The sequence below is a fragment of the Manis javanica genome, chromosome 7 (genome assembly GCF_040802235.1).
Source record: "Manis javanica isolate MJ-LG chromosome 7, MJ_LKY, whole genome shotgun sequence".
NCBI classification, from domain to species: Eukaryota; Metazoa; Chordata; class Mammalia; order Pholidota; family Manidae; genus Manis; species Manis javanica.
This window is the reverse complement of record NC_133162.1, coordinates 6,863,967-6,882,152: the sequence shown is the minus strand read 5'-3', so window position 1 is coordinate 6,882,152 and position 18,186 is coordinate 6,863,967. Positions and strand designations below refer to the sequence as shown.

The 18,186-nt window shown below is 39.0% G+C and overlaps 1 protein-coding gene across 4 annotated transcripts in view; it reads left to right on the top strand.

Annotated features, from left to right (window-relative positions):
• ZRANB1 (zinc finger RANBP2-type containing 1) overlaps positions 1 to 18,186 on the top strand; it is a 102,302-nt gene that overhangs the window by 39,258 nt on the left and 44,858 nt on the right. The window contains exon 1 of one of the 4 annotated variants that reach the window (XM_073240163.1): positions 2,790 to 3,120. The exons of 1 other annotated variant lie outside the window; for it this stretch is intronic. The gene's annotated coding sequence lies outside the window, so the exon portion shown is untranslated. Of the gene's footprint in view, positions 1 to 2,789; positions 3,121 to 3,452; positions 3,475 to 18,186 lie in introns of those variants that run through there. 2 more of the 4 variants (XM_073240164.1, XM_073240162.1) reach the window with 2 other exon arrangements.

Genomic DNA, 18,186 nt, shown 5'->3' with positions numbered 1-18,186 from the left:
GATATCTTCTTCCCAAATAAGTATTTCTCAGAATTCAGAAATATATATATATATGGAGAATGGTAATTTAATCTCCATGCCAAACAGCATGAATCAGTTCAATTGTGCCAATGCTATTTGCTGTATTTGTCATCTTTTCATTCAAATATGTGCAATGGAAAGTTTTGGGAAATCAAGAGCTTTGTTCTAATTTCAGACCTAGATGGTCTGTCTTTTGGTAAATAACTTAAAATCTTTAGGCATCAGTTTTCACATTTGCAGACTGCGGGGTGTGACTGTCAGTAGTTGGCTACACATTAGTTACCTGGGGAGTGTGTTTAAAATATAGCCACGCCCAGGCTTTCCTCCTGGGGATTGTTTCAATATGTCTGGAGTGGGGCCCAGATACGTGTATTTTGAAAAAGCTCCTCAGACAATTCTAATGTTTGCCAGGGTTGAGAACCACTGCATGGATAGCAGGGATCTTTCCAGCATTAACATAGAGTCATTTGGGGATTTGCTCCTGTTTTTCAATTACAAGATAATTTCATTTGAATGTACTTAGCACATTCTACCTCATTACAATTTTGGTTATTTTTGTCTTGGCCCCTTGCTATGCTGTAGTTCCCTCAAAGGCGGAATGTGTCTTACTCGTCTTCATGTGCTGCCTGTTGCTTAGCACATGGTACTTCATGTTTACTAAACTGAATGAAGAGTTAATAAGACTTTTACCCAAACAATATCCCCTTCCCTTAACAAAATAAACTCTAAAGAAAACACATAATTCTGCAGTTCTTGCCAAGTTGTAGGTAAGATGCTTTGCAGTTGAGGTTCAGGAAGGGGACACTGGAGGTATTCTGAGGTTCTTAAAATATTTTCAAAGTGAAATATTGGTTGAACCATTTGTTCTTACATAATAGTGTGGTGGTTAATTTTATCCACAGTTGTGTTAATCATAGGTTTGGGAATGCGTTATTTGTAGGCAATGACTGTTGTAGTTTAAACTCAGTTTACTGGTGGGTCCTTCAGGAAATAATGTTGCTCTGAGAAGATGGAGATTATTGAAAGTCTCTTTGTGACAGGAATGGCTGTGAGGATAAAATATACCAACAATTATGAAAGAGGTCATTTGTGAGGGAAGCTTTATAGAGTATCATTTTTCAGTGGCCATAGTGAAGTTGTACACACATCCTTTGCCATATGTGTGCAAAGAGACTGTGAATAATACCATGAATAGTTTTGTTAAATGAAGTCTCCATCCAAGTTTTAAAAATCTAATTAAACTCTGAATTACAGTCTTCCTATTGAAGCTGAGGTGTCCAGTACAACTCCTAAATGCCCTTGACAGTGCTACAGTTCATCTCCAAAAGATAGAGGTTTACAACTCTTAAAGAGTTGTGTTTTATGGTCTTTTAAATTCTTTAAATAAAATTTGAAGTACAAAAAATACAAGGTGAAGTCCCCCTGGGAAAACAAAGCTTTCCAGCTGGAAAAATTTGACACATGGGGTTTTAGCAAATGGCTAAATGACTTGGACTATTTGATTATATTTACAGTAAAAAAAAGAAATGTACAAAATACATCACCATTAACACATTTTCTTTAGAACTTGGGCTCTGGGAATTCTCTTGACAGTGTTTTTTCCATGGCTGTAATTTATCCCCTGCCTTAAATATACAATTCACAGAAAAGGAAACCATCTCCAAGTTACACAAAGGCAACTGTAAGAAAGCTGGGTTTACCCAAAATTAGAGTTAGGAAATATTTAGAAGAGAGCAAAAAGCTAAGTCTTGATGGCTTAAATTTTTACTTTATTGAGGTATGCCATATAATTCCACAGATTTTGACCATGTGTCTGTGTATCCATGTCATATATGTTCTAAACACACACTTATTTTTAAATTAAGGTACCATTGATATACAGTCTTATGAAGGTTTCACATGAGCAGCATTGTAGTTTCAACATTCACCCACATTATCATTCCCCCCACCACTGCAGTCACTGTCCATCAGCATAGTGAGATGCTACAGTCATTAGGTGTCTGCTCCGTGCTGTGCCGCCTCCCGCATGACCTAACTATATTGTGAGTGCTAATTATAATGCCCCTTAATCCCCTTTTCCCTCCCTCCCCACTCCTCCCCTTTGGTAACCACTAGTCCCTTCTTGGAGACTCTTGAGTCTGCTGCTGTTTTGTTCCTTCAGTTTTGCTTTGTTGTAATACTCCACAAATGAGGGAAATCATTTGATACTTGTCTTTCTCTGCCTGGCTTATTTCACTGAGCATAATACCTTCCGGCTCCATCCTTGCGGTTGCAAATGGTAGGATTTGTTTTCTTCTTATGGCTGAATAATATCCCAATGTGTATATAAACATACACATTTATAATTGATAGCCACCTCCAAGGGCAGGAGTAAAAAAGCTTTTTATTTATCTATATTTTACAGTCACGCACAACCTAAACATTTCTTCCCTGATGTCATACAGTTTGAAACTGTAGTAAGCAAAAGTGAAACATATTCTACTAAGCAGTTCGTTAGGGCGCCCGGAGACTTGGGGGCCAACTAGTAAGCCTGGGGAGTCTGTCGCAGAGGGGAGGGACGCCGGGCCACCCGGGCGACCCCGCAAGGCGCCGAAGGCCCGCAGTCCCCGCCCGCAGTCCCGGTCCTCGCCTTACAGTCAGCGCCGGGCGCTGGCGTGACGTCACCCCTCCGCGGCCCGCCTCCTGCACCGGGAAAGAGGCGGCCACCCATTGGCTGCACCGCTGGCGGCGTCAGGCCAATGACAGGGCGGCGAGAGACGGGGTCCGGCCTTGACGTTGTGCTGCTCTCCGTGGGGTTTATTTGGCTCCGGGGCCCCTCTCCGCCGCCATTAGGATCCCGCAGCGCCCGAGGCCGGTCCCCCATCCTCTTTCCTCCTTCCCCCACGGTGACCCCCCCCTCCCGCCTCCGCGCCGGCTCTCCACCCCTCTGCCCCCGCCTCCGGCAGCCGGGAGTCGCGCGCGGGCCCGCGGAGACCATGTCCTGACTGAAGGAAGAGGGCGGAGGCGGCAGCAGCGGGGCGGGCGGCGGCGCGGAGGGAGGCGGAGAGGGGCCGGGCTCGGCTCGTCGCCGCAGGCTGTTCGGGGAGTCGCCGCCGCCAGGTAATCGGGCCCCGGGCGGGCGTCCCTTCGCAGGCCCCTCGCGGTCCCCGCCGCGGCCTGTCCGTCCCCTCGCTCCCTGGCGGCCCCCAGACAGCCGGCTCTCCCGGGCTGCTGGCCCGCGCCCCAAGGGGCGGCGTTGCGGGCTTGGGGAGGGGAGGGGGTACGGTCTCCCTTCGCCGCGCTTCCATCTTGGGCTTTCCCGTTGCGGGGCCAGGCCTGGGGCTGTGGGAGGGTGGGTCCGCCCCGCTTGTTTACCGACCATCGATCAGCAGTGGCTGGACGCGCTGCTTGACCTGCCACCTCTTTTATGCCAGATTCCACCCCCCAACTTCTTTTCCTGCCACCTACGGGCGGGTGAGTGGGGTTTCACTCCCATTCTGCAATAGGCCCTAAATACTTGGGTCCATCGCCACAAGTTGGTGCTGGTCTCCAAACTTGTATTTCGGGACCTTGGCTTCCTTTCCACCTCCCGTTGTTGCCATTTCTGTCTTAAGAAAATAAAGGTGGGGGTGGGTGACGGGGGTGGGTTGGGGAGGAAGAGCTGGAACTAATGGAAAGATTGTCTAGTCTTCTTTCCCGAAATAACGATTGTTTAGTGCAGGTATCTGTTATTTTCTCCGCTGTGGCTTGGTGTGGTCATTTCACAGACAAAAGGACTGTAATGAATACTTGGATTAAGCACAAGGGACAGGCAGTTTAGGTTCAGCCTAGAAGTTTCAACCGGCCCATCATCTTAGGGATACACTGGTATTTTGAAACTCCCTTGATGAATTTTGAATTTTGGTCAACTCATTCCCCTTTTCCATTAACTCCGTAGACTCCGATCAAACGCAGTCTCTATCCAATAATTTGGTCTCTCTGCTCACCACGTGATCTACAATGTTGTCAAAAAGTCTAACGTACAAAAATGTTGTTTTAGAAACAGTTGAATTCTGTAGCTCTTGGCAGTGTTAAATAATGAGTGGTCCTTCTCTCCTGTGGTCTCTTCTTTATACTTGTGCAACTTCAAGGGTACCCCTGATTGGATCAAGCCTGGATGACTCAGTGTACAAACCATAAGCCAGGGGAAACCATGAGGAATTCTGAGCTTGACTTTTGCCAGGGGCCTTGGGAAAGTCATCTAAGCTATGTTTGTGAAAAATAAAGCTGGATCTCTCCTCATTATTAATTAAACGAGGTAATTCTAAAGGAATTTAGAACCCTGCTGCCTCTTGACTTTTGGATCTTAAGACAATACAGTCACTTTCTTATACTAAAATGTCAAAAGCATTGTTTTTGTTGGGCTATTGGGACCGAAAGGACACACTTTAATTTTGGGGGAGGACACTGTTTGAATGTCATGAAGCATTTTTACTTTTATTGATGTTTCAGTACTTTTCAATGTTTTAGAGCAGTGAGACACCCATTTATTTCCTCTTGAGATGTGCTTGGGTTAGTGTGATGAACTCATTCATGGTAGTGTGTTTTAAGCTTATGGACTCCAGCTCTACACTGATAAATAAGGGTTATGGCATATCACAGTTAAAAGAGGATTAACATACTTTTGGAACTCACAGTCCTGTTGTATTTTTATTTATCTTGGTTCAGTGTCGAAATTTGATCATTGCTGCTTGCATCCCTCCTACCCCAGTAATAATGAGCTTTGGTACCTGGGCTTATTTTCCCCCAGTGATAGGTAGTGTTTAATTTCGAGTATTGTACTCTGCCTTTGCTTTGGGTAAATAATATCTTGCCCATTTTAACACTCTCACCTCCTAACTTCACCACGTAAAAACTTTGGGCCGCTACTTATTATGTGAAAAGTAAAACTTAAGATGCTTGTTGTGGTGTTCCAAGTTTCTGTGTAATCTGGCCCTAATCCACCCTCAGTCTACTTCTCTTTGTGATCCTTAGTTCCAGCCGAACTAACTTGCTTGTTGTTCCTTTGAAGGCTGTCTGCTTGACCTTTCTTTATGCTTTTCTTTCTGTTTGAGACCTTCTTCTCCTTGTATTCGTGGATATTCTCTTTACTTTGGACTTTTTTGAGTCCTTTCTGTTGAGAAACCTTTTTGACTCCTTCAACCCCAAGGGAATTCATTCTTTGTGTGGGATTTTTTTTTTATCACGTTAGCCTATATTTCATTTTATCTTTTTAACATTTATTCTGTTTCCCAATTAAATTTTTAAGACTTGGAGAAATGGGTATGAACCCCAAACCCTCTGTCTTTGGAGACAATATTCGGCACTTAAAATATGGATACATGGTTTGACAAAATATTTTTGGTTGTGGAAGTATTTTAGGATACTTGGTTTGTACTCTTCTAAGTATTGGAGTTTCAGGGGCTTGGATGATTTATAAGGCAAAATTTTGAAATTATGGCTGTCTTTAAAAACACTTTTTTTTGGGGGGGGGTCAGTATGTTTATTTTTATTAATCTAGTTTTCTTCCTGTGAAGGACAGCTCAACGGTTTGATGATGATCATGTCTTATTCAAATAAAAGTAAGGGCCGCAGTTTGTAGTTTACTGCAGACTTAAGTCTGGGGCAGTGACTTTGGTTTGAGTTAGGCACCAGTGTCACTAAGGGTGGTCATACCATATTTGTATATAGTAACACTGAGCATCATGGGAAGGAGAAAATATCTGTAGTCTCAGTTTGCATTCCTAACCTCAGATGTTGACAGCATGTGTCATTGATCATGAGGTGGATGAGACACTGGAGAATGTGTGATTCACTGCTACCTGTCAACAGCGTTGGAAGAAAACACAAACAGGCTGGTCCATAGCATTTTTTATATACCAAGGATAATACATGTAATTATGTAGTACAGGGGTGGATACTGATGTTGGAAAATAGGTGTGTATGTTTCTGTTCTGTATGTGAGTAGGAGGCCTGGTATTTTATGGATACATGGCCTCCTAGCAGTAAGCCATTTTAATTTATCCACTGCATCTAAGTGGAAACTTATCTTCTTCCTACAGTCCATCAAAATATTTTTCCCCTTGAAATGATTGATTTTTAGAAAGTAGTTCACATAAAACCTTTTTTCTTTGAGCTTCAGAAACCTTTTTTGCACAAGTGAAGCTTAAGTGAGTCTGTTAATAAACTTCCCAGAAATACAGGCATTTTTACTTAGGCTACTTGACATTTGTAAAAGGCACATCCATAGGGTTACACCAGTAATTTCACCACTTGAGAAATCTGGATCAGTAAGCATTTTTTGCTTTCTGGGACAGTGGCATTTTGGTTAAGGTGAAATTTTTTGACAAGAGCCACCAGTTTGAATTTTAAAATGGAGGTTGGTCAGGTAAATTGAATATAAAGTTGATAATTTTTTAGTTGCCTAGTGAATTGATCTTTTAGTAATAAAACAATAGCATCCTATATTTTTATAGTTCATATATTGAGGGCAAACTCTCCTGCCCCCTCCTTAACCAACACAACACAATTTTGTTTTTTTCACACTTTAGTAAGTCACATTTTTATGTGGATTGAATTCACATAAATAAATATTTGAATGGATAAAGGCATTGTTGGAAATCAGTTGCATGTCCTGTTTTTTTATTAATTTTTAAAATAACAGCTAGACTGAATTTTGTTTCATGTACTATAAAATTCACCCTTTTAAACTATTTAATTCATTGAGTTTTAGTGTGTTTACAGTTGTGTAAACCTCACCAGTATCCAGAACATTTTCATCACCCCAAAAAGAGACTATCCATTAGCAGTCATTGCCCCTTTGTCCTTGCAACAGCTAATCTACTTTGTTTCTATGGATTTGCCTATTCTGTACCTTTCATAGAAATAGAGTCATACAAGGTATGACCTTTTGTGTTTGTCTTTCATTCATTTAGCATGTTTCTAGATTTATCCATGTTGTAGTATATATCATCACTTCCTTTTTATTGTTGAGTAATATTCCACTGCATACCACATTTTTTTGTTTGTTTATCCATTCATTGATGGACGTTTAGATTGTTTCTGCTTTTTGGCTACTATAAACTATGCTGCTATGAAAATTTGTGTCCAAGTTTTTATGTGGACATAAGTGTTCACTCCTCTTGGGTATAATATCTGGGAGTGGAATTCCTGGGTCATGCAGTAACTCTCTGCTTAAACTTTGAGAAACTTCGAGACTGTTTTCCAAAGTGGTTGCACCATTTTACATTTCTACCAGCAGTGTATGAGGGTTCCACTTCTCTATATCCTCATCAACACTTATTATTGTCTTTTTTATTATAGCGATCCTAGTGAAGTGCTATTTTTTTATTTGCATCCATAGTGACTAATGGTATTGAGCATCTTTTCATGTGCTTACTTGGCCATTTCTGTATCTTTGGAGAAATGTTGATTCCAGTCCTTTGCTCATTTTTCGGAAATTGGATTGTTTTTTTGTTGAATTGTAAGAGTTGTTTATATGTTCTGGGTACAAGTCAGATAAATGATTTGCAAATAGTTTCTCCTTTTCCATGGGTTGTCTTCACTTTCTTGATTGTGTTCTTTGAAGCTTAAAGTGTTTTAATTTTGATGTCCAGTTTATCTTTTCTTTCATCTCTTGTGTTTTGGTATCATCTCTAAGAAGTCATTTGTCTAATCCAAGGCCAGGAAGATTTGCATCTGCTTTTTTTCTAAAAATTGTGTACTTTTTAGCTCTAATGTTTAAGTGTGTGATAATTTTGAGTTAAGTTTTGTGTATAGTATGAGGTAAGGATCTGACTTAATTCTTTTTCAGGTGGTTATCCAGTTCTAGCACCATTTGCTGAGCTTTAACAATGTAATTATTCTCAACTATAAATTGATTATTAAAGACAATATTCTCTTAGTTATATGAGGAAATCTTGATTTTGCAAATGGAGAAAAGGATCTGTACTTAGTATTGCACATTAAGTTGCAGCAATACACTTGTGATTGGAATTCTGAAGGCAGGACAGCATTTCTGTTTTTTTCTAACAAGGTACTTCTACATCCTTTACTTTTTTGATTAGGGTGGGTAGTTGCCTTCAGTTTTTGGTATTTAATGAAGCTAAAATTTGTTTTTAAAGGGGGAACTATATAGCAGTTTGCAGCACTATATTTGACCTTTTTTAAAAATCTCCTTTGATATCAGTAGACTATTGAGTTGCTTTTTACTGACTAAATAATTAGTGAGCAACTGTCCATAGCAGATACTGTTTATAGAGACATAAAAATTAATTTTTTCACAGTTGATCATTAGAAACAAACCATAATCTATTAAACTAAGTGCTATGAAGTAACTAAAGTAATTTACTAAATTAAATTAATTTAGCGCAAGATTAGGATTGGGTCAGGAAGGGCTTTACAGAAGTGGGAGCATCTGAGCTGGTCTTTGAAGAAGGAACAGGTTTCTAGATATATAAAACCTGATAAGAATGGACAATGAGAGTGGGAGGGCATCCTGTACAGAAACAATCATGTGACTGAAAATTACATGTCATGTTTAAGGAACAGGAGAGGGTTCAGTATGGCTAAGCCATGTGGATGAGGTTGAGAACTTGCTCCTAGCACCTGGCTGTGAGTGCCTTATTCCTTCTCCAGACCCTGATCCTCATTTTCCCCCAGAGCTAGTGTGGGGAGTCAGAGTGGATCATCTTTACCCAGGGGAGGAGGGAAGAGTGCTTGCTAGCTCCTCCTTTCCAACTCTGTGTGTGTGTGGGGGGGGTGGGGGGTGGGGGGGTTTGGGGAAGTCTGTTAAATTTGAAAATCTGAAGGCATTGTTTTATAGAAATTCAGGAAATTAAGTTGATTACTGGGCACCTACTATCAGGTTGTTTAGGATTTTCAGGAAGTAGATTACATAATACTGTTACAAAGGCTGCTGAAGTTAAAACATTTAGTTAATTCAGAAAGCAGCTAGATGTTGAGGTGCTCTTGTGAATTAGATAAAGTCTTTTAACTTTTATTTACATTCTAGTGTGTAGAATTTGATTGCAGCATACAGAGTGGTAACTGCTGTCCAGATAATGAGAGTAGGCTGATGTGGTGGAGAACTGGGTGGTCAGGGAGAATCTTTCTGAGTTGATGATTTAAACCTAGATCTTAATGACAACGGCTGGCCATGTGAAAGTCTGGGGAAAGGGGCGTCTAGGCAGAGGAGATTTTTAACAGAAAACTCTCAAAGTGAGAGCGAGCTTGCTTGTAAATGGAACAGAATGAAGTCTACTTTTATATAGAGATTTGTAGGAAAGACTGGGGAATCTTAATTTTATTCTGAGTGGATTTGGAAGCCCTTGGTGGATTTTAAGTCCATGGGGTGTGACCTGTTTTATGTTTGTAAAGGCTCTATCTGGCTCCCATAGCAAGGATGCTGGTAGAATAGAAGCAGCAAGGTTAGTGGGGAGGCTGTACAGTCATCCCCATGAGAGTTGCTTATAATTCATATTAGGGACAAGGAGGGTGATATGGAGAAAAGTAGAGATTTTGGGACTTGTTTTGGAGATAGTATCGTGCTTTGTGGTAGCTAGAGTCAGTGACAATACAGTCAGCCTGTCTTGTCATTCATCCAGGGAAATGTTTTGTAACCCTGGAAGGATGTGGTACACTAGTGAGAAAACAGGAGTCAGTCTGGGGTTTACTTCCTAAAGCTTTGTGATCTTGGGCAAATCATTTCGCCTTTCCTGGAGCCACAGATTCCTTGTCATTAAAGTGGAGATACTTGTACCTTAGGGGGAAGTACCCGAGTGTTCTGAGGATTAAATGAAGTGTACTGACTGTAAGTGTTCTTCAGTGGTGTAAACCTCCATACAGAATTTAAGGTGGTGATATTTCAAGTTGGCAGTTGTTTATAACGTTAATTATGGGATATGGATCTTGAAGTGATCAGTTTTAGCACCTATGTAAAGAGAGATAAGGCATTATTGTCATGATGTTTTCAGATAAAGAGACTTGGGTCCTAAGGATTTGGCCAGTATCCCGGATTCAGTAAGAGGTGGAGAGGGACATGAACCTCTAAGAAAGCAGTACAGTACATTTTCCTCTATATGAGAGAATTGAGTGTAAATATCAGAGATGGAACTGATCTCTCTAGAGTTAAATAAGGTGGATTTCACTTATAACACGTAGGTAAAAGGCATTACCGAATTGCTAAAGGAAAATATTGTAGGATATTCTTGACTTGCATGTATGTTTGTGTTTGGAAGGGTGACTGAGGATGTAAAGATTAGTCACAAAGGGCCTTTTATGCCCTGTTGAGGATTTTTAACTTTTAGTAGGATGTTGTTAAAAATTGTAAAGCTGCAGAATAGCAACATTGGTTTTTTTTTTTTTTTTTTTTTTGGGCAGGACACTGACAGAGATGTGTTTGAAGGTAGGTACATCAGTTAGAATAAAAAGTAGCTGAGAGAAATGATGAACTGGGGGTTGCTGGTAGAGATGGAAAGAAGGGACAGATGATGAGGAAGGTTTTAGGATGTAGAAGACCAAATTTATTCTCATATAGAATAATTCTTCTCTACTTACTTCATGGTTTTGTCAGGATAAAAATGACATGTGAAAGTGTTTTGTAAATTGTAAGGTTTATTGTATGATGGGGATGTATAAAAATACAAATATATTTTTTCACCAGAACTGTTTGAAAAATCAGTTGCAGACTTGATACCTTTTATCCCTCAATATTTCAGTGTGTGTTTCTTTAAAAAACAAGGGCTCGCTCTTATGTAACCACAATACAATTATCAAAATCAGGAAATTAATATTGTATGATATTATGTAATTCTTAGTAAGAATAGATTCTACAAATCTTACTCAAATTTTGTCAGTTGTCCCAGAGGCAAAAGAAAATCTCAGATCATGTGTTGCAATCTGTTGCCATGTTTTTTACAAGCTCCTTTAATTAGAACAGTAAAGTCTCTTGTCTTTAATCATTTTTTTTGAAGAATATGGGGCTAATTACCTCACAGAAAGTGTCAATTTGGTATGTCTTGATATTTTCTCATGATTAGGGTCAGAGTATGCACTTTTTTTGGCAAGAATACCAAAGAAATGGTGATGTGTTCTTAGTGTAATGTATCAAGAGGCAAATGATGTCATTACTGGTGTGATTTACCTTGATTATGATTACTTGGTTAAGGTGGTGTCTGCCAGGTTTTGTAATATACCAGTTATTGTGGGGAGATACTTGGGGACTGTTTAAATATCCTATTAATCCTCAAGTTTTCACCCACTACTTTTAATATCCATTGATGATTCTTTGTGAGTCTGTTGTGAAGATTGCCAAATGGTGATTTTCTAATCCAGCTATTCTTGCTGCATTGATTAGTTGGATTTCTAGTGTAAGGAGAGCTTTCTCCTCTTACTGTTTGTGTGTTTATCAACATCTGTGCAGACTTAAAGATTTTTATTTTATGCAGCAGTGCTTTAAAATCCTTTGCTGTTACATGGATGTTCAAGTTAATTTGGATTTGGCCATTGGTTACCCTTCTTGCTAATTTCTGTGTTTCTATTTTTTTGAAATTTAAGATTTTTGGTGTGAATATATTTCAAGTTTGATTTTATTTTTTAGAGCAGTTTTAGGTTTACACAAGTTACTGTGCTCTTTTTAAAACTGCCCATTCTTTGAGAACTGATGTTTTTAAAGAAAATGTTTCCTGTATATAAGTGACTAAAAAACGTTGTTTAGAAGCAGATTTTTAATAATATTTTATTTTTTAGAGCAGTTTAGAGTCACAACAAAATTGAAAAGAACTACAGAGAGTTCCCATATACTTTCTGCCCCTCCACATATACAACCTTCTCACCGTCAACATCCTGAAATGGGAGTGGTATGGTTGTTTTAACTGATGAATCTATCGTGATGCATCATATCAGAGTCCATAGTTTATATTAAGGTTCACCCTTGGTATTTTATATTCTTTTGGTTTTGACAAATGTATAATGACATTATCCACCATTTTAGTGTCATATAGATTCACTGTCCTTAAAGTCCTCTGTGCTCTGCCTGTTCATCCTTCCATCCTTCCAACCACTGGTAACCACTGATCTTTTTGTTATCTCAGTAGTTTTGCTCTTTCCAGAGTGTCATATAATTGGAATCATACAGTATATGACTATTCCAGATTGGCTTCTTACATTTAGTAATAGACATTTAAGGTTCCTCCATGTATTTCTATGGCTTGGTAGTTCATTTCTTTTTAGTGCTGAGTACTATTTTGTTGTCTGAATGTACCAGTTTATCCATTTACCTATGAAGGACATCTTGGTTGCTTGTGAGTTTTGGCAATTATGAATAAAATTATTATATGTAAACATCTGTGTGCAGGTTTTTTTGTGGATGTAAGTTTTTATCTCCTTTGGGTACATACCAAAGTGCCCTATTGCTAGATTGTATGGTGAGAACCTGTTCAGTTTTGTTAAGAAATCAAAACTCTTTTCCTTAGTTTTGCATTCCCTCAGTAATGAATGCGAGTTCTTGTTGCTCTATATCTGTCAGCATTTGATGTTCTCAGTATTTTGGATTTTGGCCATTTTAATAGGTGCACAGTGGTATGTCATTGCTATTTTGATTTTGCAATTCCCTTATGACATCAGATGTTGAGCATTTTTCATATGCTTGCTTGCCATATATATATCTTGCTTGGTGAGGTGTCTGTTCAGGTTTTTTGCCCATGATTTAATTGGGTGGTTGTTGAGTTTCAAGAGTTCTTTGTGTATTTTGGGTTAGGGTCCTCTATCACATAAGTCTTTTGCAGACAAATACTGTCTCTTTGCTTTCTGGCTTATCAATGTCTTGACAGTGTCTTTTGCAGAGTAGAGGTTTTTAATTTTAGCAAATCCTGTTTATCAGGTATTTCTTCATGGCTCATTTGTGTTTTACCTAAAAAAAATCATTGGCTTAGCTAAGGTCATTCAGATTTCCTTTTATCTTCCAGGAATTTAGTAGTTATGCATTTTACATTTAGGTTTGTGATTTATTTTGAGTTAATTTTTGTGAAGGTGTGAAGTTTGTAATTTTTTTTTTTGCCTGATGGGTGTCCAGTTGTTCCAGCACCAGTTTTATCTTTTCTCCATTGTCCTGCCTTTACTCCTTTGTCAAAGATCAGTTGACTCTGGGGTTCTATTTCTGGGCCCTCTATTCCATTGACCTATTGTCTGTACTGTGATTAGTGTAGCTTTATAGTAAATCTTGAAGTCAGGGTAGTCAAGACAATTGACTTTTCTTCCTCAGTACTATGTTGGCTATTCTTCATATTACGCTTCTCCGTGTAAACTTGAGAATCAGTTTATCGATACCCACAAAATAATTTGCTGGGATTTTGATTGGAATTGTGCTGAATCTCTTGATCATCTTGTACAGAACTGAGATTTTGACAGTATTGGGTTTTCCTATCCATGAACTTGGAATATGTCTATTTATTTATTGCTTACTTGATTTCTTTCATCAGACTTTTGTGGTTTTTATAATACAGATCTTGTATATGTTTTTTTAGATTTATATCTAAGCATTTCAGTTTTGGGGGTGCTAATGTAAATGGTGATACTTTTTAAATTTCAAATTCCATTTGTTTATTGCTGGTATATAGGAAAAGCAGATGACTTTTGTATATTATTGTTATATCTGCAACCTTGATATAATCACTTATTAGCTCTAGGAGTTGTTCTTGTAATTTTAAGATAAATTTGAGCAGCATGTGGGTTAATTTTTTTTCTTAAGTTTGTGTGTTTAAATATTGGCTATCAGCAGTCAGCTAAGTGAGACTGCTTAGTGAGAAACTAAGTGCAGATTATTAATAGTCCAAATTCTGGTTAATGGGAACAGGTGACTATAGGTTGCAGTATAAATTTCGATATGGTACAGACTTTGGCACCTGAAGGTCTGGGTTCAAACCTTGGCTCTGCTTCTTAGTAGCTTTGTGACTTTAGGTAAGTTACTCAGCTTTTCTCTTCCTGTTTCCAATCTCTAAAGTTGGAGTGAGCAGTAGTACCTGTTTCATTGGGTTCTGAGGATTAAATTAGTTTATGTATATGTTCAGTGCTGAGAACAGTGGCACATAGTAAATGCTTAAGTTTTATTTTCTTTTCTCAGTGAGACAAGGTTGATCTTGGTGGAATTGTGAAATAGGCAAAGTTGGCCTTTGTCTTTGTGCATCTCTAATGATGGGGTGGGGTACGCAATGCATTCAGCGTGCCGCTGCCTTTGGCATTCCTTCCCAGGCTGTCCTTTGATAACCTTTTGTCTGCTGCTTCTCTCTGTCCCTGCAATGGAAACCTACATCACAAAATCCCCATCCTGTTTTCCTGTTATTCATTATACTAGGAATTGTGAGAATAGAGATCTAATTGGATGACTGCACATTATTAATAAATAACATAAATAACTTGTGTTTTTCATTAAGATAATCTCAGTGGATGCAAAGTTAGGCAAAATAACAGATATTTGAACAAAGTTTAGGTATTGGGGAAAATAGTTTTGGACAAACTTGTAGCTTTGAGTTGGTTTTGTCTTGGAATAGTTCACCCATGTAGTTCTCTCCTTTTCACATCTTTTCCTTTCTTCTATATTGGGACTCACTAATTATCTAAAAGTTCCAAGTTTGTGCTACTGTCCTCTATCACAAAGATAAAAATCTGTAGTCTTTGGTAAAAAGGTGGCCTTTATTTGGGCTCGGTATAGTAATGATTCTTGGTTCCTGTGGCTGTTTTGTTAATTGGGACTAATCTGTTCAATGTGAACAGAGAATGGATGGGATAATGAAAGAAATCAAATTCGGAATGAGGTAGCAAGTTTGTAGTTGTAGAAATTGTTTTATTATTTTTGAAATGCTGGGTTGATATGCACATTTGGAGATAAGTGCTCAGTGTCCACAAAGAAAGAAAACCATTTTAAGAAAACAGTAGGAATCTTCCATCCAGTCAGATTGCAGGTGCCCCGAGCACAAGGACAATGTTTTGTCTAGTAAAATGTCACCACATTTCTGAGTGCATAGTACACCTTCAGTAATTTCTCATGGCTGTTATGTTAAATTACTTTTGTTTGGGATAATTTGGTGTGTGTGATTGACCTGTGACATCTCTGAAACAGTAAAAGAACTGTCTATGATGAGTTTTGCAGTAGTTTGAGCTACATGCATGTATTATTTCTCCTTCCTTTCTTTTTTTTTTTACTTTTTTTTAAATTTTATTTTGTTATCATTAATCTACAATTACATGGAGAACATTATGTTTACTAGGCTCTCCCCTACCCCAAGTCCCACCCCCCACACACCCCATTACAGTCACGGTCCATCAACATTGTAAGATGTAGAATCACTATTTGTCTTCTCTGTGTTGCACAGCCCTCTCCTTTCCCCCACCCCCCACATTATACATGCTAATCATAATACCCCCTTTCTTCTTCACTGCCCTTATCCCTGCCTACCCTCCCATTCTCCCCCGTCTCTTTCCCTTTGGTAACTGTTAGTCCATTCTTGGGTTCTGTGATTCTGCTGCTGTTTTGTTCCTTCGGTTTTTCCTTTTGTTCTTATACTCTACAGAGAGTGAAATCATGTGGTATTTGTCTTTCTCTGCTTGGCTTATTTCACTGAGCATAATACCCTCTAGCTCCATCCGTGTTGTTGCTAATGGTAGGATTTGTTTTCTTCTTATGGCTGAATAATATTCCACTGTGTATATGTACCACATCTTCTTTATCCATTCATCTACTGATGGACACTTAGGTTGCTTCCATTTCTTGGCTATTGTAAATAGTGCTGCGATAAACATAGGGGTGCATCTTTCTTTTTCAAACTGGAGTGCTGCATTCTTAGGGTAAATTCCTAGAAGTGGAATTCCTGGGTCAAATGGTAAGTCTATTTTGTGCGTTTTGAGGAACCTCCATACTGCTTTCCACAGTGGTTGAACTAATTTACATTCCCACCAGCAGTGTAGGAGGGTTCCTCTTTCTCCACAACCTTGCCAACATTTGTTGTTTGTCTTTTGGATGGTAACTATCCTTACTGGTGTGAGGTGATATCTCATTGTGGTTTTAATTTGCATTTCTCTGATAACTAGCGATGTGGAGCATCTTTTTATGTGTCTGTTGGCCATCTGAATTTCTTCTTTGGAGAACTGTTCAGCTCCTCTGTCCATTTTTTAATTGGATTATTTGCTTTTTGTTTGTTGAGGTGCGTGAGCTCTTGATATATTTTGGATGTCAAGCCTTTATCGGATCTGTCATTTATGAATATATTCTCCCATACTGTAGGGTACCTTTTTGTTCTGTTGATGGTATCTTTTGCTGTACAGAAGCTTTTCAGCTTGATGTAGTCCCACTTGTTCATTTTTGCTTTTGTTTTCCTTGTTCCGGGAGATATGTTCATGAAGAAGTTGCTAATGTTTATGTCCAAGAGATTTTCGCCTATGTTTTTTTCTAAGAGTTTTATGGTTTCATGACTTACATTCAGGTCTTTGATCCATTTTGAATTTACTTTTGTGTATGGGGTTAGACAGTGATTCTCCTTCCTTTCTTGTTCCTGCCTAGAAACTGAAGAGTATAGAGGAAGTTGGTAAAGTTACAGATAAAGCTGTAGCACATAAAGAGTTAGATAGAATTCCTCTTGAAATGGCTAGAAGATAAACTAAAGAGAGGGCATTCCTATAGTTCTGTGAGAGATTTTGGACACGCTGTAGATCTTGTGTCCATAGATCTTCTAATCAGCGGATCGCTAACCATCTACTGGTTTAAAAAAACCATTGGAATTGTAACTTTTATTGTAGTTTTTCCAAATTAAGGCAATGTTGACATAAGAAAATATAAACTCTACATGTTCTGTTGTATTGTAAAGACAGGTTTAGTTGAAGTGAAGTTAGATGTATTAGTTGTATGGGTAATTGCCTCTCTTAACTAAGGCATAGTGTCACTAAAGCCACAGCCACTGTGGCAGGTGTTATTTTGTTATTTTAACTAAATTTGCTTTGCCCAGTTTGTCCACAAATTCCTGGGAATGGGCCTTAGTGTAAATATCTATATCTACAAGTTAGATAAAGATGACATAGATAATAGATCTCAGTATAGGAGGAAGGTTGCACATTTTTGAGATGTACTAAGTCTTGATTTTTCTATACATAATTCCACATGGATTTAGTACTTTCACAGGATGTTTAATAAGTGCAAAAGTTTCTGCATTTGTGCCTTTACATCAGAGGTTTGAATAATCCGTGAAACTGCTCATGAGTGCAGTTGGCCTGGCACCTAGTTATCAGTGGCAGACACTTTCTACTGAGGTCTTGTCACAGGAGTGGATCCCATCCTCTAGAATTTCTCCTTTCTACCTGAGATTGCTCAAAAGCTCCATTTGCTCCTTTTCTTTTTTTCACATCACTCATATGGTCTCTTATATGGGTTTTACTAAACACAGCTGGGCCACATTTCACGCTGCTAGAATCCCTGAGCCAAAGTCTTTGAAAGCTTGGCTGCCTCATAGAAAACTGAAAGGTAGTTGGGAAGTGATAATAGTGAGAACACACACACATCAGTGTTCCAGAAAGTAGCCCCAAGAGAAGATACAGTAAATGCCAGATGTCAGAAGAAAAGTGGTTGCTTGAGGTACTTTGAAAAAAATTTCATGAGAGAGACCTGAACTAAGCCATAAAAGATGGGTGGGATTTGCCAGAAATGTGTGTGTCGCTGTGCTTGTGTTTCTACGGTAGCCCCCTTTGCATGTGTATTGTTGAGGGGTTGGGGGGTATGTGCATGAGTCTGGGATACATGTGGTGTGTTTAGAAGGGAGTATGTGTGTGTGTGATGGGAAGGAGTTGAGAGTTCATATTGTTGCAGAAGAACTTCAGAAAGGGGCTAGTTGTTAGGAGGATTATCTGGGTAACAGTGAGCTGGGTAGATTTAGAAAGGGAAGGCGCTTAGGAGGCTGTTAGAATTGTTCTGACCTGAACAGAGAAAGGGTTGATGGCAGTCAGATGGGAGGAAAACTGATTGGGCACATGAGAGAGAAGATAACGGAGAGAAGGCAGAATTCAAGATGAATCTGAGCTTGTGTGGGTTACAGGGGTATTAGTGTCCTTAATGGAAAGCAGTGAAGTCAGGATAGGAGTCTGTTGTGAGAGGAAGATAAGAGGTTTAATATAGATTTGATAAGCTTT